This window comes from Carica papaya, chromosome 9 (genome assembly GCF_054855325.1).
Source record: "Carica papaya isolate Zhongbai chromosome 9, ASM5485532v1, whole genome shotgun sequence".
Taxonomy (NCBI): domain Eukaryota; kingdom Viridiplantae; phylum Streptophyta; class Magnoliopsida; order Brassicales; family Caricaceae; genus Carica; species Carica papaya.
Genome location: NC_142317.1, coordinates 21,822,373 through 21,842,163, shown reverse-complemented (window position 1 = coordinate 21,842,163; position 19,791 = coordinate 21,822,373). Strand labels below are relative to the sequence as shown.

The 19,791-nt window shown below is 30.7% G+C and overlaps 2 pseudogenes; both read left to right on the top strand.

Annotated features, from left to right (window-relative positions):
• The first annotated feature begins 3,923 nt into the window (after window positions 1-3,923).
• LOC148240178 (neutral/alkaline invertase 3, chloroplastic-like) lies at window positions 3,924-18,800 on the top strand (annotated as a pseudogene).
• Window positions 10,197-13,190, top strand: LOC148240179 (serine/threonine-protein kinase D6PK pseudogene; annotated as a pseudogene).
• Window positions 18,801-19,791: the final 991 nt, after the last annotated feature.

The following is a 19,791-nucleotide window of genomic DNA, read 5'->3' as shown; positions in this document are numbered from 1 at the left end:
CGAGTTATAAGTGTGTGTGATACATATATATGTATAATTGTAGGTTGTGTAACGTGTATATATATGAGTGAACAACTTGTATGTGCCTACTTATAGGATACACATATGAATTGTGTAAATATACAAGTATATTCATGTTATATGTGTTACATGTACATATATATTTATTTGAGTTGATAACTGTGTATGTAAAGGGTATATATTATGCTTATTGTATAAGCATGTTGATGTATAACATATATGATATATAAGTAGCTCCATGCCTGAGTCGGTCATCCAATGATGAACTTGATTAGTAAAAGAATAACATAAGAATCTTTAAAAGATGAGAAATCCATTTAATTGGTATCAATAAAGGGTGGGTGTGTGTGTAGTCTTTTGGCATGTGACTGTGGTGAACCCTAACTGTGGATACGAATTTTGCCGGATGTGGTGAAGCAATGAGAACTTTGAATTGTATATTGTGTACTGTAAATTATGAACTGTGAATTAAATTGGAATGTATTCATATGGTAGAGGGGATCCTTACTGCTTTCGTTGATGCCAGCAAAAACGGCATCGCACTATGAAACTCTTAAAAGACAAAAAAATACAAATTATAAACCTTAATAGAAAGGTAACTGAGAATGAAAGTATAACTGAAAAGTGATAAGTGAACAATGTAAGGTGAAAGTCATATTGACATATGCAAAGATAAGTAATTCAATAACAAGTGCAAGTGATTGTCAGAAAGTACAAGTGCAAGTGTTATGAAACTAGTGAATAATATTGTTTATTTATGTAGATGTGATGTTAGAGTATTTATGATGTTTATGAAATCACATGTGAAAGAGTGAATTATTGAGATATGTGAAATTATGGTTACTGCATTGCTTTAGAATTGGTTTTAAGAAAATATGCATATGTTTTGTAAATCTTGTGTGGTTGAGTGTTTGCATGTCTTTGTTATGGGCATTGCCCTTTTTCCTTACTAAGTTCGTGAATCTCACTCCAATTAACACCCCCCAATGCAGATTAGTCCAAATCAAGAGTAAGTTTAAGGTCGAAGGAAGACTTTGTAGAACCTTTAGTGACAGTGAAAGTTCATCTTGTAAAGTTAGTTTAATTATATTATAGTCATGTAGTGTAAAGAATTTTATAAGCCTCATAATTTGTAATTTCGTATAAGGATGATTGAATCTTAAGTTTTTGCTTATTGCTCTGTAAATTTATCAGGTTATGTGTGTGAAATAGTGTTCCTTTCTCAATCAGATAAGGTGAGTATAGAAAAGGGCTTTTTGACATGTTAATTGCATGATACAATAAGCTTGGCTATAGATCATAGATTTTATTAATTTGCACAACTAGAAAAGTAAAAAAGTTAGAAATCTTTTAAGAAAATTTGAAGAAAAGTGAAAGTGAAAGAAAAGACATAAAAGGGAGAGCAATAGAGATATGTAGCAATAAGATAGGATAGAGTAGAGGAGCTAACTATTTATAAGGTAAACATAGGACGATATCATTGAAAAAGAGAAAATAGCCACTAACATACATTAACATGGGAACATGCATTTCAAGCACCAAAAATGCACCCATTAAAGTTTGTGACAATTGTTCATTTATCACAATTAAGCACACACTACAATGAAGTTTTTAAGAATTTTCATAAATTAACATAAACATAGTGTTTGAATGGTTACGATTCTTAAATTTTTCTTGAAGACAACAAGTCTGAATCTTATTAAAATGTAAAATTAATCACTTTTTAGATGTAATTATATGGATTAATGATGATTTATTTATAATATTTGATTCAATAGAATCAAAAGATTTAACATATGATTGCATTGGTAGAGATATAGTAATGAAATTGCATTTTGTCCTAAAGAGTCATGATATATCCAAGCGAAAATAATGTTTTGTAACAAATAGATTCTTTTAAATAGAACAATTAAACGAAAAAATTCAAATTAATATTTTTCTTAAATTATTTATTAACATAAATATTAAAGAAGAAGAAATAGACTTGGTTTTTATACTAAAATATTAAAATATTTATTATTTATTATTTAAATAGTAATTATGCTATTGTTCATGAATGATAAATCTTTTTCCACACAAGAACTCTTAACAAAAGAGGAAAGAGGAAAGGATTAATTTCTTTTTAAATTCTATTTTGATTCTCGGTAGCTAACTCATCATTATATTAATAACTGATATTATTAATTACTTTCTTATAGTAATTATTTTTCATTTATAAATTTAAACCAAACAAAATATTAAGATTTTTATTTCCTTTATTTTTCAACTTTTAGTTATCAGAACCAAAAAATGTATTTTTTTCTCATATATATATTTAGTGATTCTCATGTATGATATGACAGTCATCATCATCATATCCACTTCCTATTATAAATTCCACCGAAAATTTTATAGTGATTTAGCATTACATCAAGTTACAATAGCTCTTTAAATTTATAAAATGCACACACACACATATATATTTGTGTGTTTGTGTGTGCATTTCTCAAGAAGATATGATGATATGAAAAGTTAAATAACTGTAGTTACTTATATTAGGTATGTATCAATTATCAAAGCATAACAAATATAAGTTAACTCCACTTTATTCACTAAGGTGATTAATAAATTCATATTTCATTTAATTACGAGATGAAACGAATTAGAAAATAACAAAAATTGAAAGAATTTAAAAATTTTTTCTTTTAATTTTACATAAAATTAATTTTCATTTCTTAAAAATTATTTTAACATTTTACAACTTAATTAAATATAAATTTATCAATGTTTAATATTTTTTAGATAAATCATTTGTACTTTCACCATTTTCTATAAAAGTTGAACTTATAGTTCGGACTATGAACTATACATTCTATATATTATTATTCATAAGTTGTGTTATTATTACTGGATAAGTATTATATAATTAATAAAATGTATAAATTTATATTTTTTTAATAAATTTTAAGAATCTCCCTTCTTTCCCGCTTCGGCCGAGATATTCGTCTCTTCCTTCCTTGCCCCTATCCCCAAGATACTTGCCAGGATATTCGCCCATGATTCTATCAGTTTTTCCCCTTTTCATCCCGTAACCATCTGCTCGTCAGAGAAAAAATTCTGTGGGGGATTTGCACAGAAGGAATCAACCCTCCTCTCCTGCACTAGAATGGATGTGGAGTTTGTAGAAAGATTCTGAATGCCCCAACCAATCGCACAGGAAGTAGGATAAAGGCTGATGTTCATACTTGAAGATTGCAAATGTTGATTCCCCATTTCTCAGGTTGAACCTCTTTCTTCTGAATAGAGGCTTTCAGACATCAATGGCTAGCCATAGAAGACAAACGTGTGTCATAGTCCATAAAGCCCCCCAACAGGTTCCCAAACTGCCTAGCCATTGTCTTCGATACACAACTTGGCGAGAGTGAGTGAATCTGCACCTAGAAGAGGCTCGTGTCAATGGCTACTTTCATTGGATATTCTCCCTCCCTAAGGTGGTGCACAACCAATAAGTTGTTATTAAAAGTCCATGGCCCTCTGTTGAGCACTCTTCGGATATCCACTTCGTAGAAAAATCTGTACAAGTAACGGCCAAAATTGAGATCTACAATATTTACTACCCCTATCGGCCTCAACAGGTTTGCCAGTGTATTCTTCATCAGTTTAAACTTCACAAGTGCTTCTGTCAGGAATCTTCCCACCAAATAGAGGTCATACAACTCTTGTTGTTCAGGGAAAAGTTCAATTAAGTCCAAGTCCCCATCCTCTTCCTCTACGATCGATAATGATGCCATGCCATCCACCATATCCATCGGTCACCCTTTGCATGCCAATTGATAGACTATTGAGAGAAACAACAATAACTTGTCTATGGTGCAAAAGGTTTCATTGTTGGAAACAATACCTCTTGGAACCAAAAAAAGAAAATGGAGAAGAGGTCATCCAACACTAACTTGGTACTAGACTAAGTCAATTCCTATTACATTCTATTTACTTTTGTAAGTTTCAAAACCTAACCCTCTCAGGGAAAAAGGGGAGGTAATTAACTCTATTAAATGGAATGAAGGAATCATCAGGGTAGATTCGTTTTTTGTTCTAACAGTTGTTTGAATAGCCGCATGTGCTCGTCAATTGTTTATTTCAAGAAAGGAAAAAATTGCCTTTATGGTTCATTTGAAATGGTAATGGACATTTGGTATTCAATTATTAATTTCTCTAATATTTGGTATAAGAGGTAGTAATCCTCTTTTTAAGGTATTACTTGGACATTTATTGCATCAAGGTCTTGATAATATTAAGCAGGAAAACTCATGGGTTGTGACATCCCAAGTGCTAATTAAGGCAAATGGGTATCAGATATAGATTCAAAATAATGAGTGCATATACAATTTATGTAGCGGAATCAGACCATAATAAATTCCTTACAAATATATATAATGTTCCAAATACATACATAAACTGAGGCTAGAAACGACTACAAAATACAAGACATAACGACCACTTCTTTCACTATGCCATTGAATCCATTAGAGTGCGAGAACAGTCATGCACTCAGATTTGTGGATCCATGGGATCCTCATAGACTTCCGAAGGTAGGACTTCCTGCAATTCCTCATTTTCTTCCTTATCTAAAAGGGGCATGGAAATAGTGAGTTCCATATGTTCATTTTAATATCACTTCATCTAGGTTTGGATTTAAGCTATGATCTTTTTTTTTCTTGTTTTGGAATCCTTGATTTATGAATGGTCCATATAGTAAGACTTTTGTTAAGTTCTATCACAAATTGACTAGTTATTTAGATGCTTCTGGTTGTTTCTTACAAAAAAATTGCATTGGTGCCTTGTAATCGTTAGCTTTTGGCTTTTGATCAGGTTTTTCTCACCTTTTGAGTACTCTTATTATATGACTTCTAGGTATTAGAAGATAATTCTTTATGGTTCCTAAAAATAAAGGGGAAAAAGAGACGTATTATGTATATTCGTAGCATCATTTCATTAGTTTTCCTTGAGTGTCAAAGTTTATTTTCCTTTTTATTGTTGATTTTTTTACTTTTGGGTTGTATGTCTGATTTAGTTGAAAGTTTTCACTAAAATACTCACATTGAATCTAATGCCTTGATTTGTTTCTTTTGCTTATTTTCTGATTTAAGGTTAATCATTCTTGAAATTGAAGTAGAAAAAGGTATTATTTCAATTGAGTCAAGAATTTCTTGGGTTCACTTTGATAAAAGAAGGGTTTGAGGATTGAGAAGGTTATAATTATTTGATTATCATTATGTCTATGGGAATTTCTGAGGGAGTTTTGCTACTTTTATCTAGAACTAATCCCAGTCGTTTTAGTTTTGATCCATGTTTTAGCAAATTGGATTCAAACAACAGATTATGATCTGACTCACAAGCCTACATGAATCGACCATTATTTAAATTTATAAGTTGGTAATAGAGAGATCTTATTTGTTTACCTTTTTTTGTTGTGGTATCTCTAGTTAATCCTTTTTTTTTCTTGAAGGCACTATTTTAATCTACCTTACTCTGTGCACGTGAAATGCTTGCTCAAGAAGATGGATCAGCTGATTTGTTTCGGCTCTGAATAATTGCCTACTTGCTCTCTCATTCCACATCAGGGAGTATTATTTGATTAATTTGCGAAAACTAAAAGAGATTTATAGTTGCAAGACTGAGGAGTACTCATATGATGCAGTTAATAAGTTCAACAATTACCCAGATCAAATTTCTCCTTGGTTGGTGGAATGGATGCCCAATAAAGGAGGTTATCTAATTGGAAACTTACAACCAGCACATATGGATTTTTGATTTTTTTCTCTAAAAAACATGTGGTCTGTTGTAAGCAGTCTGACAACAGTTGATTAGTCACATGCCATACTAGATCTTATTGAAGCGAAGTAGATTTGGTAGCAGATATGTTATTCAATATATGTTATCCTGCTCTTGAAGGTTAGGTGTGGCAAATAATCACTAGTAGTGATCCTAAGAACACATAAGAATCTACTCTCGTATTATTTATTTATGATCTATTTCTTCATTATCTTCAGCATTTCTCACTATGTTTCCTTTTCATGCAGGCCTTGGTCTTACCACAATGGTGGTTCTTGGCCAACTCTGCTATGGTAGGTTAGTTTGTTATACTTAAATATTCTCTCTGCTGCTAATGTTTTGTTCATTGCTCCAAAGAACCCTTTGTATAAGTTATATTTAGGTATAAGTTTCTTAAGTTCACATACTTGAATCCAATAGGATATGGCACCTTGTTGATGTTTTATAAAATAAAGTAATAATGAAGGAATGTTGGCAATGTGGCTTAAGATTTTAAAAATGGACTTTTTATAGCTTACTGTTGCACCCATAAAGATGAAAAGACTAGAAATCACTGCTAAATCTTTTGAAGTTGCGGAAAGACACATATCAATAGACAATTAACCTTAATACTATGACATAAAAAGAGGAAAGTTCATCAGGAAGCAAGCACGATTATTCCAGACATGGTCAATTACTGGATGCCTTGTGGCTAAGCTTCTACTTGCAGACCCAAGTGCAGTCAAAATTCTGATAATTGAAGATGATTATGAGCTTGTCAATGCCTTCTCTTGCATGATAAGTGCTAACCCCAAGAAAAAGTGTGGTCGGAAGAACTCCCAAAAGACTTGCATAATATAAGATTCTTAAGCTGCTTTCACAAAAGGATAGTTAACTTCAATTTGTGGCTTAACTTACCTATTTGAATAACTTAAATTTATAATGGTGATGATAACAATGTTTATTTTTCATTTTATTTGGGGGTTAAAGCTTTTGAGCAGTGATTCGGTATCATTGGATCTTAATGTAAAGATGATATATTGATTTAGGATTAGCATTAGCTTGAAACATCTTCCTGGATTGGACAATAAACAAATTGTTTCCTGTTTATAGACTTTATATCATATATATAGTACTGTAGGAGTGAAAGGTGTTCTTTTAAAGAGTTCACTGTAATTTGAGAATATTCTTATATTATTTTAACTCTATTGCTCGATTATGACAATAATAATTTCAATTAACCTCATGCATATGTATATATTTTCAATTTGTAAATGAAGAAATTATGTAGAAATTTTTAGGTTGTGAGTCAAATTACACCACTCATTGAGAAACTATATTTTAAAAATATATATAGTATAGTATAGTATTAGAAGTTAAAATATTTGTATATGTATCTAATTGTCCCATTTGCTTTAATTTCTAAACAAGCTTCATCATTTTCTTAAGAAATTTACTTGCGACATTTGTCCCATATTTTATAATTTAACAATATATCACAATTTTAATATTTAAACTCTCTTATTTATGAACTAAATTCTAGTTGATCTTCCTATATATGAAGAATTATGAAATAAAATTTCATTCAATGAATTCAAGCTAAAAATATAAGCGGTTCAAAAATAAAATTAATGAATATATACCTCATTCAACATGTAAATGATTACTAATAATTACATAAAAAAGTAAAAATTGAATCAAATGAACAAGATAGATTTAATACCGCTTAATGTAAGTACATGTATATACTTTTGGAAGATTGTACTTTTATATTTTTCAGTTATTTAGGATGAAGAGGTAATTTCATAGAAAGTCAAATATGAGATTTGAGTTAGTTCGCGGTCTAAAATTTCGAATTGTTAGAAGAATATGACCCCTTATAACGAATCTACTACCTAATTGTGCGTTATGCATTAGGAAAAAAAAAGAGAACATACCTCTATAATGCTTCCAATCTAACTCTTGTTTTCCTATTTCATTTCCTTATGTTTTTCCTCCTCGTTCTCCAAATTATTTTCTAACTTTTCTTATATTTCTAGATCACCTAAAATTGATCACATCGTAACATAATAATAAATGTGAGGATAAGATTATGAAGAAATCATATTGTCGTGAAAAAAATTAATAGAGGTAATTTTATAAAAAAAAACTACCTTGTTGTTTTTTATCTAAATATTGCATCATAAATATAAATCATAGCATTAAAGAAATATTGAAAGAAAAGCTGAAAGCATCAAGAAAGAAAAAAAAATAGAAGTGTCATAATCTATTTTTAAACTTTTATAATCAAATATTTTCGTGTTTTAACATTATTTTTCATTCTAAGGTATGTAATCTTTAAAAGAATTATTGCAAGATTATACTTAAAAGATATCTAAATATAGAGAATTGAATGCTTACTAGGAGTCAAAATTTAGAAATTTCTTTCTACATTAGTCTTTAAAATTTAAAAATTAAAGAGATAAAAATCTTATTTTCATTATTTTGAACTTATGTAATCAAATATTTTAGAGTTTTAACATTATTTTCATTATGTAATCTATAAAAAAAATTATTATAAGATTACATTTAAAGAATATCTAATGTAAGTACACGTATATATTTTCGGATGTATTTAATTTAGATTGTACTTTTATGTTTTTCTGTTATTTAGAGTAAAAAAGTAATTTAATAAAAAGTCAAATATGTGATTTGAGTTAGTTCGCGGTCGTTAACTAAAACTTAGGAACTGTTTGAAAAATATGAATCCTTATAATGAATCTACTTTATAATTACTACCTAATTATGCGTTATTTGTTAGGGGAATAAAAGAGAACTTAACTTTATAATACTTATAGTCTAACTCTTATTTTCCTATCTCATTTCCTTATGTTTTTCCTCCTCTTCCCAATTATTTTCTAACTCTTTTTATATTTCTAGATCACCTAAAATTGATCACATCATAACACAGTAATAAATGTGAGGATCAGATTATGAAGAAATTATATTGTGGTGAAGAAATAAATAGAGCTAATTTTATAAAGAAACTATTTTATCATTTCCTATATGAACATTGCGTCATAGATATAAATTATATCATTAAAGAAAGATTGAAAGAAAAACTAAAAGCATCAAGAAAGAAAAACTGAAAGCATCAAGAAAGAAAAAAAAACTAGAAGTGTCGTTATCAAATATTTTAGAGTTTTAACATTATTTTCATTATGTTATCTATAAAAGAACTATTATAAGATTACACTTAAAGAATATCTAAAATTAGAGAATTGAATGCTTGTTAGAAGTCAAAGTCTAGAGATTTTTTTTCTTCATTAGTCTTTAAAATTTAAAATTTTGATTACTACTTAAGCAGTTAAAGAGATAAAAATTTTCTTTTCAAAAAGTAAATATATAATTATATAATTATATTTAGGAAGACATTATTATTTCTACCTTAATTATTAAAAGTAAAAATATTGATTATGTCTCAATTATCAAAAAATATTTTGTAATCTTATTTAATTTAGGGATTTCGTTGCCATCCTCAATGGTTTTGATGGTTCCTCCTTCACTTTCAAAGAGGATGTCGGGCTGCAGGGGAAGAGGGAGTGGAAGAAAATTCATAGCTAGGGTACACTAAGAGGGAGTTTATGTGCGATTTCTCAATCATATTAATTAGCTAGCGGTGGAATTGGGAGCAGAATAAGGGAGGAATCCAACAATCAAATTAACGCCGTCACTGAGAACAAAGTTAAATTTGACTCTCACTACTTGAGTAGAATTTATGTTTTAAATTCTTTGAGATATTTTTGGGAAGAAATGAGTTGATCTTGGAATAGGGACATTTTCTTGAAATCAGATTAGAACCAGAAGTAAAAACAAAAAAAATGGAGAGTGAGATCTGAGGATAAAAAGAAGATCGGACAAAACGATGGAATTATCGTGTGGACAACTATGAGGAGAGGACATAAGAGATATGCTAAAAACATAGGAGGAAAATTGAAAGGATGAGAACAGGAGAGGGATAGGAAATTTTAAAAAAAGGGAAATTGTGGTCTGAATCTGATATCTATTTGGGAATTATTATTCTGTTATCTTTTATATTTAATTCTCTTGATGTCTGTTTCGAAAATGGTAGCATTGGTGAGTAGAGAAAAAGAAACGAATTGTATAGGGATTAAAAACAATATAAATATAAAATTCTAGGAGGCAAATCCAGGTGAGTGAGACCATGTTCTCTATGAGGGTAAAAGTGATGCTGTTTGGAAGTAGGAATTGGATTAACAGCGGAACAAACAAACTCTAGGAGCTGATTTGGGTGAGGAGAGACAATGTTCTCTGTGATACACATGTAAGAAAGGATGAATTACACAAACTTTAATTAGATGTTTTCTTGATTTTAGATAGATGTAATGGTTAACCTTCACTGGTGAGGGATGTGAACACTGCCCTTGGATGTACTTATTTTTATTTGGAGATAAAAGTTTATTGTTATTAACAATATTTGATTAATTGATGGATTTGATTATTTGATCTTCTTCTCTTGACTTGCAGGGATAAAGTATCTTATGCAAATTTTCCTACGATTTGTGCACTTTGCATCAAGATTAAAGGAGGCTCCTCAAGGTATATAAGTAATACTAATCATCACAGCTCAAAACTCTTCAATTTGGAGTATTATTGTGTGTTATTATTGATCTTATAATGTATATTTAACAATAAAAATTCTCATATACAATTTTTGCTAGTAAAAATTCGTACATTTTGACAGTTAAATGATTTGTCATGAGATGTATAGTCTGATTTAAACTCATACTCTTATAGTTAAGGATAAAATTACTTAGATATCTGCCTAAAAGATAAATAATTATTAAATTAATTAATTATATATGTGGATACATAATTAATTAAATAATTAGTTTAATAGTTGATATGTTTCTTTTTTTATAAGAGATTATAAGTTCGAGTTAGATTGTATTTTTATGTGTGTCATCATTTGAAAGTTATCTGCATTGTATTGTAATTAGTATATATCACTTGACTAATCTCGGATGAAACTGTATTTTTATATGTATTCTTACTTGGAGGTTTTTGTATTGTCTTATGATTGATGCATACCACTTAATTAATAGATGTACCCAATTTTTATTTTTTAATAAATAATTAATGAAGGAAAAAATGAAAATCCTTCTTAAGGTATTATTTTATTTTACATATTCTATAAAATTTTATTTTCATGTATTTCTTTTTTCTTTTGGACTTCGTGAAAATTTTAATTAAATTTAAATTTGCATGCTTATACAGCATGAGTTTTACTTCATTAAAAATTTATTTTGTCAGCTCCATAATTATAGCTATTAATAATTATAATAAATTATAACAATATGATAGTAGTTAAAACACTTATTTTCTATTTAAAATTTATAACTTTAACTTTTATTAAAATGTAGAATATTTTATATGTATAAATCTATAAATTTAAATTCAATTAAAATTTTTACGAAATCTATAAAAGAAAAAGATATATATGAAAATAAAATTTATAAAATAAAATATTACCTCAAGAAAGATTTTTATTTTTTCCTTCATTACTAAGAATTCATGTTTGGTTGCATCCACTGCTTATGCACCTTTTTTTCGAAAAAATTTAAAACAATTTTTAAAAAAACTTAGTAATGAAATATATTAATAATATGTACAATAAAAAATAAGTATGAAATTAATTTACTATATTCACTAATTGATTTGATTTATGATGTCGTTAATTATGTATGAAAGTTTACCCTTCCTTACTCCTTTCATCCCATGTCTTGACACGTGTATATATATATATAAACATATAATTCATATATATGATGGTGTATGAGCAATCATATGTGGCACCAATAGGTATGAAGTTCATTTGTGATCGGTGGTCGTGTTTACTCATTAAGTTCTATCCCGATGGCTATCTTCACATCCTCCATCATAGGTAGCCGGATAAATGCTTCAATGAAGCTGCTGCCCGCTACAGACGTACGACAATATTAATTATATGTATCAATAAAAATATATTAAATGATTATACGAATCATTAATTTATTACTATGACATTTAACGCAGTTAGTATTGTGATATACGTACATACATTATCTATACACACACACACATATATATTGATAAATTGAGAAGGTTATATATATATATAGACACACACATTATATATTTATATAATTCCCAATTATAAGTATCTTCTTTTTGAAGTTTTTAACTTTTCCCCATGTCACCTTCTTGATTCTATCATATTTTTGCATAAATATATATATGTATATATAGATACCATCTTCATTTTCAATTTTATTAATTAATAAAATCTTTTTTTCATATTTTAATACGGTCCTAAAATGTTAAAGTATAAGAGCCAAATTCAAATATGAAGGAATTTGGTTTACAAGTTTATGAACCTGTTTATATATTAATAAATTAAATATATTATATATTTTTATTAATCTAAGTAATATTTCAAGAGATTATTATATTTCAATAATGTATTAAGCATATTCTCAAATATATTAAATGGAATAAAGTGTTAAATTTTAAACAAGCTATTCACATAACTTATCAAACTCAATTTTATATATTTTGAACTTATTTAAATTTATTCAATTTTTTAAAAAGTTTTGTGACCTTCTCTTTTTGGCACGGGTTTTATGCATCTGAAGTCACAGTGGCCATATAATACTTACACATGATGGGGATAGTTTACTGTGATTTTAAGACGTGTTAGTAAGATTCGACGGTCACATTTTATTGACTGACTTCGATCTCTCACAAAAAGACGATAATTCCACATCAACGATTCATATAATTTCTAATCAAAATGCATCACTAATCACAAAAACAAGTTGTTACCCTGATGATCAACCCAACTTTTCTAATTCATCATGCATTCTACCCTATTGTATAACACCTGCAATAGCCTCCTGCTTACACCCTAGTCAACATAAATAAAAAAAAATCAACACATCCCACAACCGTCGAAATCATCACAGAGTCAATCAATGTCCAATCAAGGCCTTTTGTTGGGACCCACGAGTACTTAGCATGAGAAATTGTGTCTGGTGAAGGGCATGGAAACACAGCTGATTGGTGGACACTAGGGATATTCGTATTCGAAATGTTATATGGGATGACATCTTGTAAGGGAGTTGACTAGGAGTTACCCTTAGCAAATATTGTGGCTCGAGCACTTGAGTTTCCCAAAGAAATCATGGTTTCAGAGCTAGCAAAGGATTTGATCACATCGCTATTAATCAAGGACCCGACAAGGCAAATAGGGTCCACAATGGGTGTAACAACAATCAAACGACACCAATTTTTTGATGGGCTTAATTAGGAACTTTTGAGATGTATAAAATCATCATTTGTTCCTTCTCCTGTATCTTGCAAGGAGTTTATTACATTTGATAGTACTATAGAGAGTTCGATATAGTATTAATAGGAAGCAAGAAATTTAGTCTTTAATTTACATGATATATGTTTTTTTTATGTATATTGAATTTTAATAACTAAACAAAAGTGGGATTTAAGTAATTTGTACATTAGAGCAAGAAATTTTAAAGAAATTCATGTTGAAAGGTTCAATATTTATAAAAATATATAATTAAAGCTAGCGGGGAAGCTTGTGTCTGATTATTTTTGTTGCCCCATGGAAAATTAGGGTGATTCCTCCATCCAGGATTATAAGTATTAGAATAAGGATTCCCTTGTTGAACTTCATAATTCTGAACTTGCACTGCTTGTGCTGTCACCCTATTCATGCTGTCTATCTTCTTAGTTAAGGCCTCAATTTGTGCAGATAGAGCTGTATAGTTGTCAACACTATGCAAGCTGCAATTATTTCTTGATGAAGATCTCTCCTTCTCCCATTGGTAACTATTATTTGCCATATTCTCAATCAACTTCTAGGCAGCCTCAGGTGTCTTGTTGTTCAGTGTTCCTCAAGCTGCTATGTCAATCATTATCTTGATGTTGGTTGTGAGACCATTGTAGAATGTCTGTACTTGAAGCAGCATAGGTAGACCATGGTGAGGAACTCTCCTTAGTAGATCCCTATAGCGATCCTAAGACTCATACAAAAATTCTCCATCTATTTATGCGAAAGTGGTGATTTCATTCCTCAACCTACCTATCTTTGAAGGTGGAAAGTACTTGGCTCAAAAAGGTGGAGTGATATCCTCCTAAGTAGTGATGGAACCAGCTGGTAATGAATTCAACCAAGCCTTAGATCTATCCTTCAATGATAAAGGGAAAAGTCTCAATCTGATTGCATCATTACTCATTCCATTATGCTTGAAAGTATCACAGATTTCCAGAAAATTTGCAATGTGCTCATTAGGATCATCAGCTGGGAACCCAAAAAATTGTACACTTTGCTGAATCATTTGGATGATGGCTGACTTAATCTCAAAGTTGTTAGCTTTTACAGCTGACCATGTGACACTCGGTTCAATTCCAGTAAGAGTAGAATAGAATAATCCATCATTGTGTGCTCTCTTCGCCCTTCTGGTTCATCAACCATTGTTGTTGTTCCTCTTCTCAACAAATTTCTGACACGAGATGGGAGAAATCTACTTCTTGCTTGTGCTCTCAGTCTGTGGCGAGTCCTCTCGATTTATGTTTCAAAAATCAATGGTTCTTTGTTTCTTTTTGTCATGCACTATAGAACCCCTTGTAAATAGCTAGCAAAACAAAAAAAAAACAAGGTAAAAATACCAAATTAATAAAAAATAGTCAACTTTAATATTGCTAGTATTAGTCCCCAGCAACAGAGCCAAAACTTTGTTGTTATATGAACTCACCTAGCAAGTGCACTAGTTCGAACACGTACTATAGCAATAAATTTGGATATCGTCCCACGAGGACTAATATAACAATTACTAGAATCACTACTTATTGATATTATTTGGCCAATGACTAAGAGAATGAGTATAAACTAAAACTTAACAACAACAACAAAAACAATGAATTAAGATTAATTAACAATCAAGATATAATAACGGTCAAGATCTTAGAATCCACCCTAAGTTCAACTATGAATTTCCTAAATTCAATCTACAACTAGAACTTTCCCCCAATTTCGTTCAATCATGTAGTAATCTCTTCTCAATTAACAATCAAGATATAATAATAGTCAAGATCTTAGAATCCACCCTAAGTTCAACTATGAATTTCCTTAATTCAATCTACAACTAGAACTTTTTCCCAATTTCATTCAATCATGTAGTAATCTCTTTCTAAAGATCAATTACCTTACCTACTTCATTGTAACACACATATCTCTGTGGATTAGTATGAATCAGTGCATTAACATTCAATCATCAAATATATAGATTATGCTTAATATCTCTTCTCACATTCAATCTATTGTGCTAACTTGCTATTCTAATGAACAATCAATCTCTCAATCCAATCATTCATCATAAATCAATAAATAGGTGATCAATCTATTTATGCATTAAGCCACAAGATAACACATAGGGATTGGGGAAAAAGCTTTTCATAGATTGAATGAGAAAATCACATGTATCCCTTCGGGTTTCATCAAAGATCCCAACAGAAGAGTTTAGTTACACATCCTAATGAAAATTATAAGAATTAAATCTAAAAGAAACGTGAAAAGAATGACCGACAAAAAGAAGTTCTTGATGTCTGCAGCTGTCTTCCCTCCTCTCCTCCTCCAGTCTCCCCTTTTCTTTTTCAGATCCTCTCTTTTTTATATCGTTCAAAACCTAATTTTCTAATCTGGCACATCCCACAACCATGTCAAATCGACACACGGCTGTGTCTTCCTTGAAATTATGTCAATTTTTAGCTTTTAGACATGACACGACCGTGTCTCCTAGGCTCACAGCTGTGTCTCTTTTATCGAACAAAATAGAAACATTGCCTTCTTAACACATGGCTGTGTGCTAACCCAGTATAGGGCACATGGCCGTGTCTTTCAGGAACACGGCCATGTCTCACTCCTCCTAAGAAATAAAAATGTTGGCTCCATAACACATAGTTGTGTGTTATGGCCATCTCTCCCACATCTTCATGTTTCAACCCATTTTCGCCCAAATCTTTTTCCAACCCATTCTAATTTGCTTCCAAGTTCTAAAATCATTCTTGAAAAGTGCTAAAGACAATCCAACAGCATATCTGGCAAAAATCGATCAAAATCAACTCAAATAAAATAGAAAAATATCTATAAAATTCAATTATATCAATTATCTTTCCACTCAAAGGGTTATAGAGCCTATATGCTTTATATTGAGAGCAATAACCAACAAAGATTCATTTCACAAATTTTTCATTAAGTTTGCTGTGATTATGTGAATCTATCAAGGAATAGGCAATACAACCAAAGATTTTAAGTGGCTTACCTAAGGTCTCCTACCACTCAAAGCTTCATATGGTGTTTGGTTGAGAACAGCCCTTGTAGGAGATAAATTCAATAGATAGATAGCAACGACAACATTTTCAACCCCTTTTCTTTTCGCAAGCTTTTTTCCATTTCAACAACTGTTAAGTTTTTATGTTCATCCACTTTGTTTTGTTTTGGTGTATGTGGTGCTGTCAATTCTCTGTGCAAGTCTTGTTCTTCACAAAATTGGTTAAATTCATTAGATAGAAACTCCCCTCCTCTATCAGTACGCAATGCCTTTATGCTTCTTCCACTTTGCTTCTCAACGAGTGCCTTGAACTTCTTAAAGATCTCAAACGTTTCAGAGTTGAATTGGAGGAAATAGACTTAACTCATACGGCTGTAATAGTCTGTAAACAACAAAAAATATTGACTTCCACCAAAAAATTGTGCTTTCATAGGGCCACACAAATCAGTATGTACAAGTTCAACAAACTCATATGCCCTTCTAGACTTTCCTATAGCAAATGGTTTTTTACATTGTTTCCCATAAATGCACCATTTGCAAAAATTTAAGGACTCAATTTTAGGTAGCCCGAACAATGTTTCCTTTTAACTCAATAATTGTAGACCTTTTACATTTAAATGTCCATATCCTAAATGCCACAATTTGTACTATTTTCTTTAACAATAAGAGCATGGTTTTTAACACTAAAAACCTCAAGTTGGAAAAGCTTATTAAGTTCCATTTAAACACCAACAATAATTCGATCAAATGTTTTATCTCTAATCACACAAGACACATCATCAAACATTATAGAATACCCACTAGCCATAAGCTGCCCAATGCTCAATAGATTTGTGATAAAGTAGGAATATAATAGACATTGTGAAGGAGTTTTGTGTTACCATGACCATTGCTTAATGCCATCGTGCCTTTGCCATCATCACCAAGTCTTACTTTCACCTTACATGACTCATCCAGCTCCTTGAATAGAGATTTGATCCCAGTCATATGGTTGAAACAACCACTATCCAAAAATCATATACCGCTTGATGCTTTGGTGCCATCTTGATAGGCCATAAATAGCTCAATCTCCTCCTCATCTTCAACATAATTTGCTAGTTTTTCTCTTTTTGGAAGTCTACCTTTACATCCCCGTATCACTTGCAATAATAACACTAAATATTACTTTTGTAATTTATTTGTTTTCCAATCATCTCCCTTTGTTCATCTTGTCTAGCAATTCTGCCTTTACCTCGTTTACCGCTGTCTATATAACCTCCTCTACCACATCCTCTACTTGTGCCTTCTTTGAATCATCTTGTTATTTGGGAGACTCCCCCATCACTTAAAAAGCCTTCTCTTCAGTCTTTTCATTCACCTGATTCAATCTTGGCCCATGGGATTAGAAAGAACCCATCAGCTCGTCAAATGAGTAAGTAGCTATGTCCTTAGACTTCTCAATAGCTGCAACAATGTGATCAAAACTTAGAGTCAAACACCTTAACACTTTTGCAATAGTGGTTTGATCAGAAATCTCTTCCCTGTAAGATCTCATTTAATTAACAACCGTTGCAACTCATAAAAGAAATTCTTGTACCGATTCTCTAATTTTCATTTACAACATCTCAAAGTCACGACGGAGAAATTGAAGTTTTACCATAATTATCTTGGATGAGCCTTTGTATGTTGTTTGCAAAGTCGTCCATGCTTCTTTGGTTGTATTTACAGTTGAAATTTTAAAAAAAATATATTCATGCACTGCTTGCTGGATGAAAAATAGTGCTTTGGAATCCCTTTTTTTATTTTCTCTTAACCTGCCTGCTTCATCCAGATTAGGATACCCATTCCCAACCAAGTCCCATAAATCTTGAGACTTGAATAATGTCTTCATTTTAATGCTCCAAAATTCGCAGCTTCCACCATGAAAAGATAAGAATTGATGGTTGAGAAATACTCACGACATTGCCATTTGTCGCCATGAGATGCACGCCCAATTACAACAAAACTTTGCTCTGATACCACTATTGTTGGAGAAGAGAGCTTTGTTAAACTCAAACTTGCGGCAAATTTACTGCGGCAACAAGGAAAAATATAGTAGACAAGAAATGAATGCAGTAGAAAAATAAAAATATTAATCAAAACATTTTATGGGTATGAATTGCTGCTGGAATTTTAAATGCAGTGGGATGACATATTCAGCAACCAGAAATACCTTTTAAATAGGCTTTACAACTGAACAAAAAATTAAAAAAAAAATGGTAGAGCAATCTGCCACTAACTCAAATTCTATCACTACTAACAAAACCTTAAAAATTTTAGGAGATAAATCCAAAACTAAGTCAAATATCCAACTGTCAATGTTGAATCAGTCTACAATAGTCAGTGCGACTTAAGATTTTAAAATGGACTTTTTATAGCTTACTGTTGCAGCCATAAAGATGAAAAGACAAAAAATCACTGCAAGAGCTGTTGAAGTTACGGAAAGACACATATCAAGAGACAAGTGGCCTGAATACTATGACATGAAAATAGAAAGGTTCATCGGGAAACATGTACGATTATTCCAAACATGATCAATTCTTGGATACATTGTGGCTAAGCTTCTACTTGCAGACCCAAGTGCAGAAAAAATTCTAATAACTAAAGAGGATTCTTAGCTTGTCAATGCCTTCTCTTGCATGATAAGTGCTAACCCCAAGAGAAAACATGGTCAAAAGAACTCCCAACAGACGTATATAATATAAGATTCTGAAGTTGCTTTCACACAAGGATAGGTAACTTCAATTTATGGCTCAACTTACCTATCTAAAAAACTTAAATGTATAATGGTGATGATAACAATGGTTTATTTTTCATTTTATTTGGAAGTTAAAGCTTTTGAGCAGTGATTCGGGTATCATAGGATTTTAATGTAAAAATGATATGTTGATTTAGGATTAGCATTAGCTCGAAACATCTTCTTGGATTGGAGATTAAATAAGTTATTTCCTATTTACAGACTTTATATCATATACATAGTATTATAGGAGTGAAAGACATTCTTTTAAAGAATTCACTATAAATCAAAAATACCTTTATATTATTTTAATTCTATTGTTTGATTATGATATTTTCTGCATCTTGTAAATCATTTTGTATTGGTTATGATATTTTTCTATCTCGTAAATCATACCTTGCCATCTAAATTAATGCTTGATAAAAAAACTTTTCAATATATTTCCTCGGTTGATTTCAGATTAGTTGAAAAAATTCAACTGGTATGTAAAGCATTGTCTGAGAGAGTGATTAGAAAGTGATGATAAGATATTTCTTGCAAACTCATTTTTTATTCATTACATATTTTTGCATTACTATACACTTGTAAGTTTTTAGTTCTTAGCATCAACTCATGAAGGAAACTAAATCTCTGTTACAAACTACCAAGTTTATGGGATCAATTCATAGAAGAAACTAAAGCTCAGCTCATAAAGGAAACTAAACATATAGCATTTAACAACTTTTGCTTCATCTAGTTCTAGCATTAGCCGCAATCCTTCTCTCAAATTGTACCACAAAAAATATCAAAAATAAAAAAATAAATATATTTCCAACAACGATAGAAATTAGTCTCATA